This window comes from Periplaneta americana, chromosome 8 (assembly GCF_040183065.1).
Source record: "Periplaneta americana isolate PAMFEO1 chromosome 8, P.americana_PAMFEO1_priV1, whole genome shotgun sequence".
In the NCBI taxonomy this organism is placed as follows: Eukaryota; Metazoa; Arthropoda; class Insecta; order Blattodea; family Blattidae; genus Periplaneta; species Periplaneta americana.
The window spans coordinates 100714972-100734461 of record NC_091124.1 but is presented as its reverse complement, the minus strand read 5'-3'; positions in this window follow the sequence as shown (position 1 = coordinate 100734461).

Below are 19490 nucleotides of genomic sequence, written 5' to 3'. Positions count from 1 at the left end.
CTATCCTGACCAAGTTTCATCCAGTCTCTATCCTCATAGCCCACCTCCCTCAAATCCATTTCAATATTATATAATGCGTGCAGTTCTGGTTGTGTAAATCATAATAATAATAATAATAATAATAATAATAATAATAATAAACTTACTTACTGGCTTTTAAGGAATCCGGAGGTTCATTGCCGCCCTCACATAGGACCGCCATTGGTTCCTATCCTGAGCAAGATTAATCCAGTCTCTGTCCTGATATCCCACCTCCCTCAAATCCATTTCAATATTATACAATGCGTGCAGTTCTGGTTGTGTAAATAATAATAATAATAATAATAATAATAATAATAATAATAGTTTTACATCTTCTGTCCGGGTACATGAAGTAAATATAAGTTATAGAAGACAAGAATAATTACAGTATATAGAAGATACTTATTCCTCAGGACACATATTGTAGGCACCAATGATGTTTCTGCATATGATAATGATGATTTGGTTCTGCTGGTGCTGCTGATGATGATTATTATTATTGTGATGATTACAATAATGAACAAAGAGCAGGTGACAAGTGATAGCAATTAGAACAAAGAAGCTAAGAGATTCAACTAAATTGAAAATGTTCACGATTCTTTGGAAGAAATAATTTCAGGGGTTACAGAATTAGAATATTGTTTCCAGATTAGCCGCAACTGAGAATAAAATCTGAAGTTCTCACATGCAAAGCCAGGAAGGCTTGCAAATTAGACTGGAACCTGTTGCCCGAGCCAGCGAGCGAACGGCGTGTCAAGACAAGGCGTCTTCCTTCCTGCTCGCCAATATTTACACAGCGCAGCGCCGGGGAGACAGCGCCATGTTTGTTCCACCTCCCGAGCAGTATTTGCTCTATTATATTGCCACAGCTAAAAGAAACATCTCGGAGCGTCCCAAACAAATATCAATATATACTCCGCCAACTTACAAACCTGCTCGTGGTAAATTAATTTCGAAAAAAGAAATATTTTTCTCTCTTCCACAAAGTTTTCTTCTTATTGCAGATGAAGGACTGAAGTGACTGCGTCAAACTAAATAAAACTGAGTGCTTTAAAGAAAACGCAAAACGATGTTCAACAATTTGGTCTGTGGGTATTTCTAGCTTGCATAAATTCTGTGTCAAAAAATATAAGGACAGTCGCCAGCTGTCATTTATTTTCTTGCAGGTTAATGGGCATTATTAGACTGTATAATATCTAGTAATGTCTGTATATAGTGGTAAGGTACATAACCGAAGCACTAGTAGACAAATTGATTCATTCACCACCAATATTTCAGAATCTTTCGGAGATAAAACTTCAATATCTTTGGTGATGAGAAAACCTTAAGGGATTAGGTACAGCTTACAGCAGTAAAATTTTGCAAATATTCAAAAAATTTTTCCTCAGTTATTGTACAATTATGAAAACTAGTACGTGTTAAAGACTGTCCTTCTGCTATATGAAAAAAATATTTTTACCATTTAAAAAAAATATATTTACATTATTTTTCAAAATTCAGTTCACTGTACAGTGGTGAAGCATTTCCCACATAGCCCAAAAACTATCCAACATTGTGTGATGAAATTGTTTGTATGTATTTATGCATGTCATATCTACAATATGATGCAAGATCACTTGTCTATCTTTGATAGATTGTCTGATAAAAAATAAATTATTTTTAAAAATGGTCAAATATGAGTATTTTCTTCTAACACAAAATAAAAAGAATATTATTTATTAAGGAATGTAGTTGAAAGAGCACGATATTGTAGACATGAGTTTCAGCAATAAAATAAAAGAGAGAGAGAACATGAAAAAGTTAACAAGTTTGTGAGGTATGAAGGAAACGCTTCATCACTGCACAGTAAACTGCCATCATATTGAATTTTGAAAAATATATATAAATAATTTTTTTTAAATCGTTAAAATAGTTTATTCATATAGCAGAAGGACAGTGTTTTACACTTACTGATTTTCATTATTGTACAAGATAAAATAATGAATGAAAAAAATGTTAAATATTTCCAAAAATTTTACTGCTGTAAGTTGTACCTAACCCCTTAAGAGTTAGTAAGTCTTAACGAAAAAGTAACGACAAAATAAACTGCCTCAAAACAGGAATAGCTTGACTAGCGATGTGAAATATAAAAATTGTGCGTGACAAATAGGGTAGCGGTACATAAAAACTCGAACACAAATCTGGCAACATAAACTGAATTAATAGTGCTAGATCAACATCTACATAATATGAATATGTCACACTAACAAAATATTCCAAGAAATCAATTTTTTTTACTAGTGGCGGGCACTTCACTATTAGTCATTCACTCATATTAAGCCAATTGGGTAGACCAATTTGCTGACTGAATCGTTGCCGATGGTGCGCCATAGAAGCTCGTTTACTCTACAATCGCAATGAGATGAAATGATGATGGAGGTTTTGTTTGGATGACACAGGACAACCGGAGCTCCCACAGAAATTCCGGTGTTACCTGAACCACGGACTTGCTCATCGCATGTTATAAATCTGAGTATGGCAGGGTTGAATCTGGATCTACAGGATTTTAAGTACAGTGATCTAGCCACTAGACCAGGGTTGCAGAACTGGGGAAGATAGGGGTGGAATCGTAGGGAATGAATTCGTTACCCGATCCACAAGGCCGGAGCCTTCAATGACGTTTGTGTGACGTTAGGTATACAGACTGTTCTCTCTTCTCCTCTCCCCCTACCGTACAATGACGCGAGAGTTGAAGGGAAGGGATGAGTTACGTGTTCCGAGTTATGACGCGCGCTTCAATTGTAGCAGAGTTCTGCATCCCTGCACTAGACCAACGTGATGGTGGCCTAAACCAAATGTATATGTCCAAGTAAAACTGACTAACTTTCTCATTATTCATCAACAAATACAACAGTCTCTTTCAGTGATAATTACACAATTTGTTGACAGTTTTCAAGCATAAGTTTGCTGATGCTTTCAGAAAGTAGATAGTACTCCAATCACACAAGAACGTAGACACGTCTAGTTATTTTCTCTCTCCAGCATTAAGTACAATACATTATGGTTTATATTTTAGCCTCTTCATAGTATCCACCCTTTGCCCTCAGAACACAAATCCATAGTTGTGATAGGTGATCGAAAACTTTTGACCGGTAGTGTGTGTGTGTGTGTGTTTGTGTATGCATATCTATATACAGTCAGGTCAGCCGATGTATTACGACACTATGATGAGTATGATTGATTGATATGGGTATGTACCTGATAGTTTAACGATCCAAGACATCGGTATGAAGACCTTCATTTTCATAGCATAGCTAAATTCTGCGCCATGTCCTGGCAGATGTTTTGGGAGATAATCAAGGATCACTTCGTTGAAGGCATATTCCACAGCTGCTCGTAATTGTGCCGTTGTGTTACAGCGGTTATTTCGCACTTTATCCTTGATGAACACCTAGAGAGAGCAATATAAGTTGTTGTGAGATCGGCACTTCTTGGAGGCCAGGCAAAACGAACTTGATCATCTGCAGATCGTCTTCCAATACACCGGTTGGGAAAGGTCGTATTCAGGTATCGACGCACTTGCAATGCGAAGTCTGCTAGCACCCCATCCTGTTGCAGGACCACAGTGTCTTCGATACTAGCTTCTTGCAATTGTGGTACCAACCATTCAATGGCTGGTAGACTGGCCCATTAACGGAACCTTGGTAGAAGAAAGGGACGAAAATGTGTGTTGCACTCAATCTAGTGCTGCGCATGATTATGTTTTCTCCGGAGCAGTTGTTTGCGCGCCTTCAATCCGATTACCTCCAATTGATGCCGCGCAGGTTTTATATGTGCTGTAGCGCGGACATATACTTTCCGATGAGCATTCCCTTGTTCGGATCATGTAGTGGTTCGAATCCGAGTATTTTTTTTAATAAGTATGTAAATTTTTGTTTATTCTCTAATTTTTTTACTCTCTTTCTTTTGCTTGAAATACTGCTTTAGCCTGCAGATATTCTTCTACATTTGAAATTCACAGATTTAAGGAAGAGCGTGTTAGTTTTATGCTATTGATCAAATTAATGTCATTAAATTCAATTACTGCGAAATTTACAGCAAAAGTAAAGTTTTTAATAGCTAATGTAAACAATAATAGTTCTCCTATAAACATTTGTTTCTTCACAAATAGTTTGTGCCAATTAGTCTAATCGTTTGAGTTTAACGTAAAATATATTAAATGGAATTTCAAAATAGAACCGAAGAAACATTAGGTATGAAAGTATTAAGGTTTAAAAATAATTTATTCAGGCTCTTCGGTGCCTTTAACTCTGGAAAAGATTCGGGACGAAATTGAAGTACAAACTGCTGAGCCATTCATACCCGAACCCACACTTTCTGAAGTCGAAATTGCGATAGAAAATCTACAGACCAAATTCCAGCAGAATTAATACAAGAGGGTGAAAGCGCATTATCTAACGAAATTTATAAGCTTGTACTTACTATTTGGGAAAAGGTAATTGTATCAGAACAAAGGAAGGAGTCCATAATCGTACCTATCTTTAAAAAGGGGGACGAGACTAATTGTAGTAACTTTCGAGGAATATGACTTTTGTTGACGTCGTACAAAATTTTGTCCAATATTCTTTTGAGAAGATTAACTCCATATGTAGATGAAATTATTGGGGATCATCAGAGTGGTTTTAGGCGTAATAGATCAACTATTGATCAGATATTTTGTATTCGACAGATAATGGAGAAAAAATGGGAGTATAAGGGTACAGTGGATCAGTTATTCATAGATTTCAAAAAGGCGTATGATGACTCGGTTAAGAGAGAAGTTTTATATGATATTCATATTGAATTTGGTATTCCTAAGAAATTAGTTCGATTACTCAAAATTTTCTCGGGTTTCCAGCCTGGTCATAAGTTTGTGATCCACCGACGTTTCGAGTATGTTCATATTCCTCATCTTCAAGGTTAAATTATAAGTAAGGGTACCCAGCTCCTTAATTTATATTGTCAGAGGGAATAGTCAGCCGAGGAGCTGTGCGCTGATTGGCTCACAGGAAGATGAACATTCTCGAAACGTCGGTGGATCACTAACTTATGACCTGGCTGGAAGCCCAAGAAAATTTTGAGTTATCACGTCGCCAGGAAAGCTTCAGTAGTTAATTCGATTAATTAAAATATGTCTCAGTGAAACGTACAGCAGAGTCCGTATAGGTCAGTTTCTGTCAGATGCGTTTCCAATTCAATGTGTGCTAAGGAAAGGAAATGCACTATCACCTTTACTTTTCAACTTTGCTCTAGAGCAGCGGTTCCCAAACTTTTTCAGCCACGGAGCCCTTTTTGAAGCAAAAGTTTCTCCTGGAGCCCCAAGAAATGTTTACTTTTCAGTTTATCTGTCTACGTTCTATGAAGCATACAGTATTTCACACGATACATAAACGGAAGTATAAACAGGGTGATTCAGACCACCCGTAACAGTAATTTATTTCGGAAACTAGTGCATGAAAATTTTCGAGACAAAAATATTTACACTAAACCACATGTGAACTTTCACTTGAGCTTGATTTCATCAATCAGCTCTAACAGGAAGTAGGGTCAGTGGCGTATCACTTTAAAATTTCAAATGAGAATCGGGGTCAAATAGGGTACCATTTGATAGAGCTCTTCAAAACAAACAACTTTCATAGGAAACGTTTTTATTAATTTCTACTCTTTCAATGAGAAAACGTACGAAAAGGCAATGGGTGATTCGGACCAACCGTGTCATTTATTTCGGAAACTAGTGCACGAAAATTTTCGAGACAAAAATATTTATAACTCAAAAACATGTGAACTTTCACTAGAACTTGATTTCATCAATCAGCTCTAACAGGAAGTAGGGTCAGTGGCGTATCACTTTAAAATTTCAAGTGAGAGTCGGGTCAAATAGGATACCATTTGATAGAGCCTTTCAAAACAAACGTTTTCATTAATTGCTACTCTGCCAGTCACTTGACCACGCCGAAGTATTAGGAGTCACTGACAGTGTTAGAAGAAGAGTACGGGTGTGTGCTGCTCACAACGGCAGATAGTTTCAAAATTTATAAAAAAATTAATGGAATTGTCCAGCCTTTCAGTAACATGTCAACATTAATTGTCTTGTTTACATTTTCGTCTTGTAACATTTCTCAATAGTGATGACTAGACATCGGATTTTTAGGCACTAAAAATTGCAGTTTTAGGCGCCTAAAATAAGCTAAAAATTTGTAAAATTAGGCTCTATTTTAATGAAAATAGGCATTTTAGGCACATCAAGGTATCATACTTATTTCTTTCACTGAAATTTTTAGTTATACACTAAAATACGCACAAAAAAGTATGTTTAAACATTAAAAAAGAATACTATATTATATTTATAAACAGAGCTGCACAAATTTAATATATTGAAACTAATGAAATAATGATTATTGATATCAAGATTACTCATTTTAAGTTATTGAAATTCAGTTCCATGCTCAGACTTTATTATAATTATCTGCACAGTACACCACCAGAATTTTTTCTAAATTCTCCACAGTTAACCTTTGCCTTTTGTCACTGAGAATCATTTTGAAAGCAGAAAAACTTCTTTCAACCGAAACTGATGTGAGAGGCGCAAATTTTAAAATAGGTACAATAGAAACATCAATACTTACTGGAACATTTACACTTTCCCCCGATATCACTCTTGATACTTTTTCCAACAATGAAAATCCTACATTCTTATTTAATACGTTGTCCCACTTATTTTTAACTTTTTCCCCAGTTTCGCCCAAAGCAGAATGTATGTTCACTTGAGCTTCCTTTACTATTGCTATTTGGCTACAAAGAGATTGTTTTTCACGTTCTAATTGTTCAATGTTTGCAGGTATGAAAGAAAAGTTTGATGTTATGTAGGCAATATCGTTTTTCACTCGTGAGTCATTCAGACAATCTTTCACTGCTTTCACACACGCTGCACTATCAGTTTCAGGTAATTTACCAATAACTGTGACCACTTCTTTAAAATACTTAGAATAATACACCACTGACTGAATCCAGGTTCCCCATCGTGTAACAACCGGCTGAGGTGGGAGTGGGATATCTGGAAAGTTCTCTCTGAATATTGAAATCCTGGATGGGGCTTTACAAAAACATTTTTTTGTGTTAGAAATAAACGAATTGACCAGAGGAAATTCATTCCGGATTGTTTCAGAAACCCTGTGAAGGCCATGTGCTAGACAGGTTACATGCGTGAGGTTAGGATAAAATGTTTTAAGAAGTGGAGCTGCAGCAACCATGTATGAGGCAGCATCAGTACAAAACAACAGAACTTTAGAATCGTCTATATTACCTGAGTATAAAGACTGTAGGCCTTTATTTACAAAATAAGCAATGGCTTGGCTATTCACTTTCGAAAGTTCCTTAACACATACGAGGTGTGGAATAGAAGGTCCATCAGGACTAAGTTTTCCTACTACCATATTTGCTATATACCTATTCATAGGATCTGAGGTTTCATCCACAGAGACCCATATGTAAGAATCACCTATATCCTCCCGAATGGAAGCTAAAGTTTCATTGTATATTCTGTCTAAGTAATTTTTTCTTAGGGTCGACTCAGATGGGATATTTTGTTTGCAGTATTTTTGTAAAAACTGTCTTAAAACCGGATTTTCAATTGCATTCAAGGGAATGTTAGCAGCAACAAACGCTCTGGTTAAATCAGCATAGAAATTGCTGCTGAGATTGGATGAAGTAGGTTGTGTTAGCAAAGTTTGTTGCAGTTGATTTTTCTGCTGAGCTTTAGCCTTATGAGCCGCTCCTTGCACATGCTGCTTTAGGTGGCACTTCTTTTCTTGCGAAATCTAAAAATGTAAAGTAAACTGAATTAAAATAAAATCCTAATTGTTGTATTGCCGTATTTCTATCACAAAGTTAGTGGGTTCGAACAATCAAAATTTTAATGACCTGCAAATACTTTAACTTCGGAATTTAAAAGGTTAAAGTGTAGTGGTCTTAAAAAGAATTATACCTCAGGATAGCTCAGTCAATGTATAAATATTATAGGCCTACTCATTAAAATTAATAGAATTTATATATTTCAACTATTGTTACATACCTGTTTGCTACAAATCTTGCAGAATATTATTTTTCCATCATGAGTGAATTCTGAATATTCTGTTAGCCAATGCCGGATCAATGTAGATTTTGCACTTATATTTTTCGGCATTATCGCGTTAAACTTCACAGGAAAACGTCCTACCGCTCAAAACTTCTCAACACAAATAAGGTGAGGGAAAGAGCAACTGTTAACGAGCATTCAAATGAACCGTTGTTATTGAGATTCAATTGGACAAAAATACAAAGTTCCACTTATTGTTGCATTTCCTGGTAGTGTTAACACTAGGAGGGCCATTCTTTTAAATATTTTGTAACGGTTTACCCTACTAATTCGCAGTTTTACGACTTTTCATAAATATTTCAAAACCACTCTTTCTCCAAAAATTGTGATTTTATGACACTCTGAAGGGCAGTACAGCTAATCGGTTTCAGACCGAAAACAGTCATTTTTATAGTATAGTATATCTCTGAATCGGTAGCAACACATGTTGTGATTGTTGCCTGCTTCAAAACGAAGGTTGGTTCTTTGTCGGCATTTATGCCTCCAAACATGTTAAATTCGGTGAAATCTATTGCGAGTGTCGTGAGATTCAAAACATTTTGTTTCCTTTATCAATGGTTTCATGGCCGGTGTGAAGCAAACTTTCCACTTTTTAAATGCCTTAAATTTCGCAGTGAATGCACGTATAAATTATAAAAAGTAAGAGTAAAATGCGAAACTTTACAGTGAGTTAGGGATTTTTAGGCGAATATTAACAAATTAGGCTCTAATAACCGTTTTAGGGCATTTTAGGGCACTATAAAACTCTTTGAATACCTTTCAATTTCCATGAAACACAAATATTAATAATTATTTTTACTTTTCTCCTAAAGAAACAAAATAGGCATTTGCCCTAGAATCCGATGTCTGGTGATGACATTGTTTTTGTACGTTTTCTCATTGAAAGAGTAGGAATTGATAAAAACGTTTCCTATGAAAGTTGTTTGCTTTGAAGAGCTCTATCAAATGGTATACCTTATTTGATCCAACTCCCATTTGAAATTTTAAAGTAATACGCCACTAACCCTACTTCCTGTTAAGACTGATTGATGAAATCAAGCTCAAGTGAAAGTTTACATGCGGTTTAGTTATAAATATGTTTGTCTCGAAAATTTTCATGCACTAGTTTCCTAAATAAATGACTTACGGGTGGTCCAAATCACCCATTGTCTTTTAGTATGTTTTCTCATTGAAAGAGTAGGAATTAATAAAAACGTTTCCTATGAAAGTTGTTTGTTTTGAAGAGCTCTATCAAATGGTACCATATTTGACCCCGACTACCATTTGAAATTTTAAAGTGTTACGCCGCTGACCCTACTTCCTGTTAGAGTTGATTGATGAAATCAAGCTCAAGTGAAAGTTCACATGTGGTTTAGTAATAAATATTTTTATCTCGAAAATTTTCATGCACTAGTTTCCGAAATAAACTACTGTTACGGGTGGTGAATCATCCTGTGTATATATATATATATATATATATACAAAATGATATTAACAAGTACCGTAGTTACGATATTTAAAAAATGTTTCAATGTTACATGTACACCCGAAGTTAATGTGAAGAATGTGCCTGTTTCTTCCGACAGAGTTTGTCAATGTCCGGTGTCATAGAAGTCAGTTGAAGACGTATATCGTCTTCTGTGTCCAAACAAGTTCGATATTTTGTTTTTGTAGCCGTGTACCTCGAAAAGGTCGTTTCACTGAGGTACACAGTACCAAAGGGCAGTGAGAGAAATTTAGCTTTTGAACTTAATATCAAAAGATTTTCCCCTAACTTAGCCCAACATTTGGGAAATGGTTTGCTTTTTTTTATGCCTGACAGTGGCTGTTCGAAACCATGTCTGTAAGGACCTCATATCTGAAGCAGTGAGGGCTGCTAGTTTTGACATCACTGGAAATGGATCTACAATCCACTCATATTTCTTTAGAATCGATTCCTGAGTGTCCCTTGGAAAGTATGAATTTATATTTTGAAGCAAATTGTCAAGGTGTTCTTTCATCATTGATATGAATGAGACATTCATTGTTATGTTATTTTCTTTTATAAAGTTTGAAGTCAATGATCCTTATTGTGGACGCTTTCTATGTAGAACGCTGTCTTTTTCTTCAGTGCGACAATTTCGTCATCAGCATCGAATATAGTCTTCCGTTTACCTTGTATGTATGTGCTGAATTCATTTTTGAAAAATGTCTGCCAAGTAACATAATTCGTACAACCATTCCTGATCATTCAAATAATCTGCAAGCAAACTGTTCTGGTATTTCAAAAGTGAAGAAACTTCCGTTCGAAGTTCATGTAATCGGGACAACGCTTTACCGCGCGACAACCATCGTACTTCTGTGTGTAATATTACCAACAATGACTTGTGTATACTACCCATATCTTCACACAGGATTTTAAGTATTCTACACAGCGAAGGTCGTGTCTTAACAAAGTTGACAATTTTGAAGGCGTTGTCTAGTCCCTGTTTTAATAACGCTGGCATTTTTTCGTTGCGAGGGCGTGTTGGTGTAGTACACAGTGACTACTTGTGCAGTTTTTTAAACTTTCTTGATCATTGTAACGCGCCAGCAACAGGACCTACCATGGCCTTTGCGCCATCTGTGGACACGTCAATGCAATTGTCCCACGGTATCGAGTTTTCAATGAAGAAGAAAAAAATTCAGTACCGCTTGTAGATAATGGCAGTGGCTGCAGAACAAAATATTTAATGAAAGAACCTGAAAATTCATACCGCACAAACATCATTAACATAGCTAATCCGGCAAAGACTGTGGATTTATCAAGTTGTAACGAAAATTTCGTTTAACTGATACGGGAAATCATGACTTTTTTATGTCTTTTCATAGATTCTGGATTCGATTATGTAGTGTTATTTGATAAGGACACACTGGAAATCAAGTTCGCAGTTTTCTTGTCCACCATGCACTTCACTACCTTCACTAATAGTAGTTTCATAAGAGTTTCAGCAAGGATGAGGTTTACCACCAAGAGTCTGGTCATGACGACGTTTTCAGTGCTTTCTCGTTGTTTTTTTTTTTTTTACACGAGGTAAAATTTTGTCTGAACTGCATCGAGTTCGTCACTTTTTCTTTCGAACTAGTCTGCAGTTTTATTTGTCAATTTTTGAATTGAGAAATGCTGTCTAAGCTTGGCAGGAAACATAGAACTATTGGGATAAAACTTTGTTACATATCACACACTGTGGACGTTCATCAGCAAACTCACTGAATCCCGTGACCAAATATAAATCACAATGAAATACATTAAAGGTGATATGTTACAGTTGTATAAGTAGTGTTCATACAACTGTAACATATCACCTTTAATGTATTTCATAAAATCAATGATCACTGCATTATTGACCTAACATGTGTGTTTTATCATTACATATAAATAACAATATTTTCGTTTGTTAGTTTCAATACCTCTACACTAGGCATCGTAGACTCTGAGACAGAATCATGTTCAACATATTCCGAACTCAATTCCCAGGAATTCGCACTATCTTCTTTGATAGTAAGGTTATAGCTGTTGTTATCTCCCTTTGACTGAGCACTGGTTAATGGCTAATGACTCTTAGGTCTTAGGGAGCCCGTCTTAAGCCACAGTTCCGGTTCAACGAAAGTTTAGCTGACACATCTGCTATTAAATTAACATGCAGGTATACAGTATATATATTTTTTGAGGTAATGTAACAGTCAATAGATTGTAGATTCCACGTACCACGAATAACAAACGCTGCCTGCCCAGTATATAAAAAATAAAATAAATTTCGAGAATCATCGAGTACTTGGCAAGCAAGAAAGTTCGAGATAGTTCCAGTGACGAGTAGATCTAATATTAATGCTTCCATGTAGCAAGAGGAATGCAAATTACTTTCTCAGAAAGTATTTTTCGCTTGATGGAAGTAGTTTCCGTTTTCCCCGCTAGAGACTAGATGGAATTACCAATTTTTGTCATCTTCATAACTTCCGCGGACGGAGCCCCTGAGAATCATTCGCGGAGCCCTAAGGGCTCCGCGGAGCACACTTTGGGAACCGCTGCTCTAGAGTATGCCATTAGGAAAGTCCAGGATAACAAAGAGGGTTTGGAATTGAACGGGTTACATCAGCTACTTGTCTACACGGATGACGTGAATATGTTACGAGAAAATCCACAAACGAATAGGGAAAACACGGAAATTTTACTTGAAGGAATTAAAGACATAAGTTTGGAAGTAAATCCCGAAAAGGCAAAGTATATGATCATGTCTCGTGACGAGAATAATGTACGAAATGGAAATATTAGAAATTGGAAATTTATCTTTTGAAGAGGTGGAAAAATTCAAATACCTGGGAGCAACAGTAACAAATATAAATGATATTCGGGAGGAAATTAAACACAAAATAAATATCGGAAATGCCTGTTATTATTCGGTTGAGAAGCTTTTATCATCCAGTCAACTGTCAAAAAATCTGGAAGTTAGAATTTATAAAACAGTTATATTACTGGTTGTTCTTTATGGTTGTGAAACGTGGACTCTCACTTTGAGAGAGAAACATAGGTTAAGGATGTTTGAGAATAAGGTGCTTAGGAAAATTTTTGGGCTAAGAGGGATGAAGTTACAGGAGACTGGAGAAAGTTACACAACACAGAACTGCACGCATTATATTCTTCCCTTGACATAATTAAGAGCATTAAATCCAGACGTTTGAGATGGGCAGGGCATGTAGCAATCATGGGCGAATGCAGAAATGCATATAGAGTGTTAGTTGGGAGGCCGGCGGGAAAAAGACCTTTGGGGAGGCCGAGACGTAGATGGGAAGATAATATTAAAACGGATTTGAGGGAGGTGGGATATGATGATCGAGACTGGATTAATCTTTCTCAGGATAGGGACCAATGGCGGGCTTATTTGAGGGCGGCAATGAACCTCCGGGTTCCTTAAATCCAGAAGTAAAGTAAGTAAGTAAGTATTCATGAATATGTTCTATTGGAACACAGTATAGACTAATAGACTATTAATAAATATACCGTAACATAATAATAATAATAATAATAATAATAATAATAATAGAAATAATAATAATAATAATAATAATAATAATAATAATAATAATAGTAACTTTCGAGGAGTGTCATTTTTGTTGACGTCGTACAAAATTTTGTACAATATTTTTTTGAGAAGATTAACTCGTATGGATGAAATTATTGGGGATTATCAATGAGCTTTTAGGCGTAATAAATCTACTATTAATCAGATTTTTTATATTCAACCGATATTGAAGAAAAAATTGAAGTATAGGTGCACAGTACATCAGTTATTCATAGACTTCACAAAGGCATATGACTCTATAGAGAGAGAGAGACAGTTTATATAATATTCTTATTGAACTTATTTTTCCCAAGAAACTAGTTCCATTAATTGAAATGTATCTCGGTGAAACGTACAGAGAGTATAGGCCAATTTCTATGTGTCTGTCTCGGTTAAGAGAAAAGTTTTATATAATGTTCTTATTGAATGTGTTTTTTCGAATTCACTACGGGCTGAAGCAAGGGGATGAATTATCAGCTTTCTTCTTAACTTTGCTCTAGAATATGCCATCAGGAAAGTCGAGGAAAACAGGGAAGGTTTGAATTGAAGGGGTTACATTAGCAGCTTGTTTATGCGGATAACGTGAATATGTTAGGAGAAAATCCACAAAGTATGAAACACGGGCATTTTACTTGAAGCAAGTAACGAGGTAGGTTTTAAAGTAAATCTCGAAAAAACAAAGCTTACTAATAGTTTATGTCTGGTTACCAGAACACAGTACGAAATGGAAATATGAAAGAAAATGGAAATTTATCCTTTGAAGTGATGGAAAAAATTCAAATACTTTGAGGAAAAAATAACAAATATAAATGACACTCGAGAGGGAATTAAACGCAAAATAAATATAGTAAATGCCTGCCATTATTTGGTTAAGCAGATTTTTCATTCAATCTGCTTTAAAAAAAAAAACTGAAAGATTTTATATAACAGTTACATTACTGGTTACATGGACATTACAACAAAGTGAAGAGAAGCGAATAGAAGCATTTGAAATGTTGATATTGAGAAGAATGGAACGAGAGAAGTGGACAGACAGAATAAGAAATGAAGCTGTGTTGAAAAGAGTGAGTGAAGAAAGAATGATGCTGAAACTGATCAGGAAGAGGAAAAGGAATTGGTTGGGTCACTGGCTGAGAAGAAACTGCATACCGAAGGATGTACTGGAAGGAATGGTGAACGGGAGAAGAGTTCGGGGTAGAAGAAGATATCACATGATAGACGACATTAAGATGTATAGATCATATGAGGAAACGAAGAAGAAGTCAGACAATAGGAAAGATTGGAGAAAGCTGGGTTTGCAGTGAAAGATCTGCCCTTGGGTAGAACACTAAATGAAAGAATGAATTGCCGGTTGTTCTGTATGGTTGTGAAACTTGGACTGTCACTGCGAGATAAGAACAGAGGTTAAAGGTGTTCAAGAATAAGGTGTTTAGGAAAATATTTGGGGCTAAGAGGAATGAAGTCACAGGAGATTGGAGAAAGTTACACATCGCAGAACTGCACGCTTTGTATTTTTCACCTAACGTCATTAAGAACATTAAATTTAGACGTTTGAAATAGGCACGTATGAGTGAATCCAGAAATGTACATATAGTGTTAGTTGGAAGACCAGAAGGAAAAAGACCTTTTATAGAGGCCGAGACATAGATGGGAGGACAACATTAAAATTCATTTCAAGGAGGTGGGATATGATACTAGGACAGGCATGCCAGAAATCAGACTCTGAATGTGCAGTTTTGTGCGCGGATCGCCGGTCTGTTCAGACTCCATCATTCGAGCGTTGCTCTTACCCTTTCTTAGCTGCAGAGGTGTACAATAATCTATTCTGCGCTTGTAGGGTTGGATTAAATAGGCATTTGGCCATTATAAACACACTTAGCAGAAGGAAAAAACCACGGTTATTATCGGTGTCTATACTTAACAATTGTAATTTAAGAAACTTTAGGCTTACTCAGTTATATTTCACGAAGTAGTGGTTGGTAAAGCATAATTTATTAATATGATTTTATATAGTATATGAAGAAAAAAATATTAAAGTAATTTCGAAACAACAAAAAACGAACAAGTATTTCATTTTACGTAGTAGGTACTAATTATTTTAATGTAATAGACCCTACTCTTTCATTGTTCGTCGAGCATTATTATTTACTGGGACCATTGGTACACAAATGTTGAAGAAAATATTATACTCCCAATTAATTACATGCAGTAGGACATTGTGAAGTTTTTACACCGAAATAATTTCCTTGCTGTATGTCAATATAAATTAACATTAATATTAATAAATAATATAAATTAAGCTTAGAATTTAAATTCACATATAGTTTGTTTGGAAAACGTTGAGAGCAAGTATCGACAAGTTCAAAGAATTGCTGAAAGAAATTAAAAGTGTAGTTCACAAGCTGTGAAGCGACGATATTCTATTTATGTCAGGTGTAAAGGTTTATTAATGTAAGTGTATTAGCGTAATATAATGACGTGAGATGGAAAATTTGCCATTATATATTTTTCCAGAAAAATTTTCCGCCTTGCAAATAGTTGCTTTCTTCGCTCCTTACAACCTCAAGAGCCTCATATGTAGACAGTGGATGCGGGATTACTTATCGTTGAATGTAGGTGTACATTTACTATATGTTACATTTTTTCATTCAGACCATTGGCTCAACAGTTTTTAAAAGTAGACGACGTCAACATGCTACTGTATCTCCGTACAGTCAAAACGACGATATATTCTCGTAAGTTGTCGAAGCTGAATCGTCTTCGCCCATTGCTTAAACAGTTTTTGTATCAAGATAATTTCTGAAGAAAAACTCTAAAATGGGGATCACTCAATTTCTTCTTTAGAGGAATATTTACACTGAGCATTATGTTGCACGTGTCGTTTGGACCCGCACAACTAAATGATGATGATGATGATGATGATGATTATGATGACGACGACATTGATGATGATGGTTCCTCAGATTTAATTTCAACGCATTTCCTGTGCGATGTACTGTCGCAATGTTTCTCTATAGCCTGAGATGTTCTGGTTTTTATTTCAATTTTACATTCATTACACACGATATTGTCTTCGTTAATACATGAAATGTCACTCTCATACTTCTTAATTGCATTTCGTATCTCTGAGTGAATTTAACGTTTAGACTTCGACATTATGAATGGATCAGCACTACACTATTCAACTCGTACTAAATACTTGAGCAGGATAACACAACTGCACACATTGCGTTGCAATGTGGAACCGGGGTTCCTTCGTTCTTTACGCTGTTGTACTCGCCAGGTACACAAAAGACGGACGACGCGGCATGTGCCATATACTCCGATACGAAACAACTTCACTTTTCCCTAAGTCAAGCCGTATACACTGTCTGCTCATATGTATTCCTCACTATATTCTCATCACTTACCAGCTTATGAAATGAAAGTCGTAAGTCGTCAAAACTTTGATGGCAGTTGTTAGTACAGACTCCAAAACAACGCTATTGTCAAGTTCGTTTTGCCGTTAGAGTAGTGATTAAGAAATAAGCGCTGACAATATCATATTTTGAGAACTTTACTAATCTGATCTAAACTGTCACAACACTATTTCCTCGACATGGGTTGATGAAAGCCTTTCATTTTAAAATAATTATTGTTGGCTGAGAAAAACATTATAACAATTATGTTATTTGATTCGTAATTTCTCTTCTTCATTATCTATCAACTCCTCACTTTATTTATCATAACTCATTCACGGACACAGCCAAATCAGCACCCGTACTGAAACTGCGTTAGTGAAAGAAGAGCTGATATGCTGTTGCAGGTCTGTATAGCCTTGTCGCGTTCCCCTCCAAGGCAATTCACTCCCTCCAGGTAGGGGAATAGAAAGTGCACATCACACAGACACAAGTGCACAATGTGCGCGATTGCACAATGTGCGCGATTGCACAATGTGCAGGGCTTTGGTATGCCTGTAGTAGGGACTGGATTAATGAACACCCGGGTTCTTTAAAAACAGTTTTTAATTAATTTAAGGAAATAAATAAATATATAATAATGATGATGATAATAATAATAATAATAATAATAATAATAATAATAATAATAATAATGCATATGGAAACCTGGACTATACTATTCACCATTACGTGAAAACTTCCACTTTATGGATTTAAGAATTTTACTCAGTGGGTGTATGATAAATTGCAGTGAGTTCCCGTTTTTCTTGCTCCAACCAGGAGATAAACCGTGAAAGGAATGTGCTTACTATTGCGTCATCTATTGGAGCGAAGTAGATAGATAATATTAGAGTTATAACGTCAGTTTAAAAATCATGCGCTTTCCTGCGTATGTTATTTCCTATATGGAGGGATTAAAAGACCAGGAGATTAACAGTGATCTAATTTTGTAACTAGGGTAATATAAAAATGTGTAGGCTAAATCAGTGTTATTGTTTGTGCTTTGAGAGATAGCCAGTAGAGATACGAGTACCCACGTGTGTGACCTTATGACATCTTATGACATCAACATTCATTCACAGCATCACCCCGCTTCGTTTCATTCCCTGGAGACTTTCTCGTGGTCGGAGTACAGTAAGAACAATTAATAAATTTCGGATAAAACTTGGTCAGAAAAACAAAGAATGGAAGGATATTTCATTAAACTTAGACAAATACCTGTTTCAGACAGCTATGATTTGCCGATATATCAACTCAGATCTCAACGTGTGTAATGTTCTATCTAGCTGCTTGCTCAATAAATATTGATTCCTCAATTCAAGTACCCTCAAAAAATTCAGAAGCCTCTGCATACAAAGCAGGACTATTAGACTAACTTGTAAGCACGTATTTGTGTCCATTCTAAAACGTGTTGAAACCTGCCTATGTATCGCTTCGAACGTGATACTGAGCACATCATTAACTGTCTAGCTTGCACAAATTAGTTTACCAGCGCTCGTATCGCTTGACCATCAATGCCCATCACTGCCTGATTTACTTATCTTGCTGCATCAAAATGTGAATCTGAGAACAACGCAGCCAGTCAAGATACAGGTGTTTGAGTCAGCTGACGACTGTGAGATTTTTGATAGAAAAAGCGGTGACTATAGATTTACTACGGGTATTTCGACTTCTCTGACGTTTTCATTCCACAATCCCTATAAAAGCAACTCACCACCTCGGAATGGTCCGTGTAGTTGATAATCTAACTCAAGAAATCTATTCCTCGTCTTCGCATGAATAGAGCACATACGTATAGGCCTAATTCGACAATTCTTAAATTACCAACTAACAAGTGGACAAAATATCCTAAGACCCCAACGCTCTGGTAGGAGACTTAAATAGACACGATTATGATGATCATAGTGGTGGTGCCTGAATAAGACTCTTTTTACTTTGTTAAATTGAAGTAAATCGCATAATAATATACAAGTATTTCATTCATATATACGTACTGTACATATAACATAATAAAGACAGTTTGGCGATAGATGATACTAAGATATGTGGATCTTATGCGGTGACTAAGAGGAAGCCAGAAAATAGGAAAGACTGGAGAATGCTGGATTTGCAGTGAAAAACCTGCCCTTGGGCTGAACACTATGAATGAATAAAAAGGCAATTTTCTGTGATAACACAAGTGTCCTCAACCAAAAGATATCTATCTCCATCATCTATCAGTTTGTTTCATATCTTGTTGACTGGGATAATTACCGCATTCCTCCAGTCATCTAGGATACGAGCACAAAGTCTTAATTAAGTGCAGTATTCTGTTAAGAAGGCGAGAAGATACTAATTTCATTAACTCTAAGTTTACGTAAAGGTTAATTTTTTTGGTCCTACGGAATTATCTGTTATGGCTATCATTGGCTATTAATAGAGAAAAATTCGCTCAGGTGCCGGGAATCGAACCCGGGTCCCCAGTTTTACGCACTAGGCTACGCCGAGGCTCAATCCACAGCCGGATCGACTGTGGAGTTTCGGCCAACAAGTCGCTAAAATCAATGCGCAATTTGTGTGATGACAGTTGGCCTAATATTTGTGTCAATATACGTTTAGGGCCTATGTCTAACATGGAGTAAGGCCACTAAGGGAAAATATCGAAGGAGAATTCAATCCGGTGCTGTGGATTGTGCCTCGGCGTAGCTCGGTGGTTAGAGTGCTCAATGCGTAGAACTGGGGACCAGGGTTCGATCCCTGGCGCCGAAGCGAATTTTTTTCTCAATTAATAACAATGGTAGTTTATTTAATTATTTTTGGTTCCTTATTAAATTAATTTAG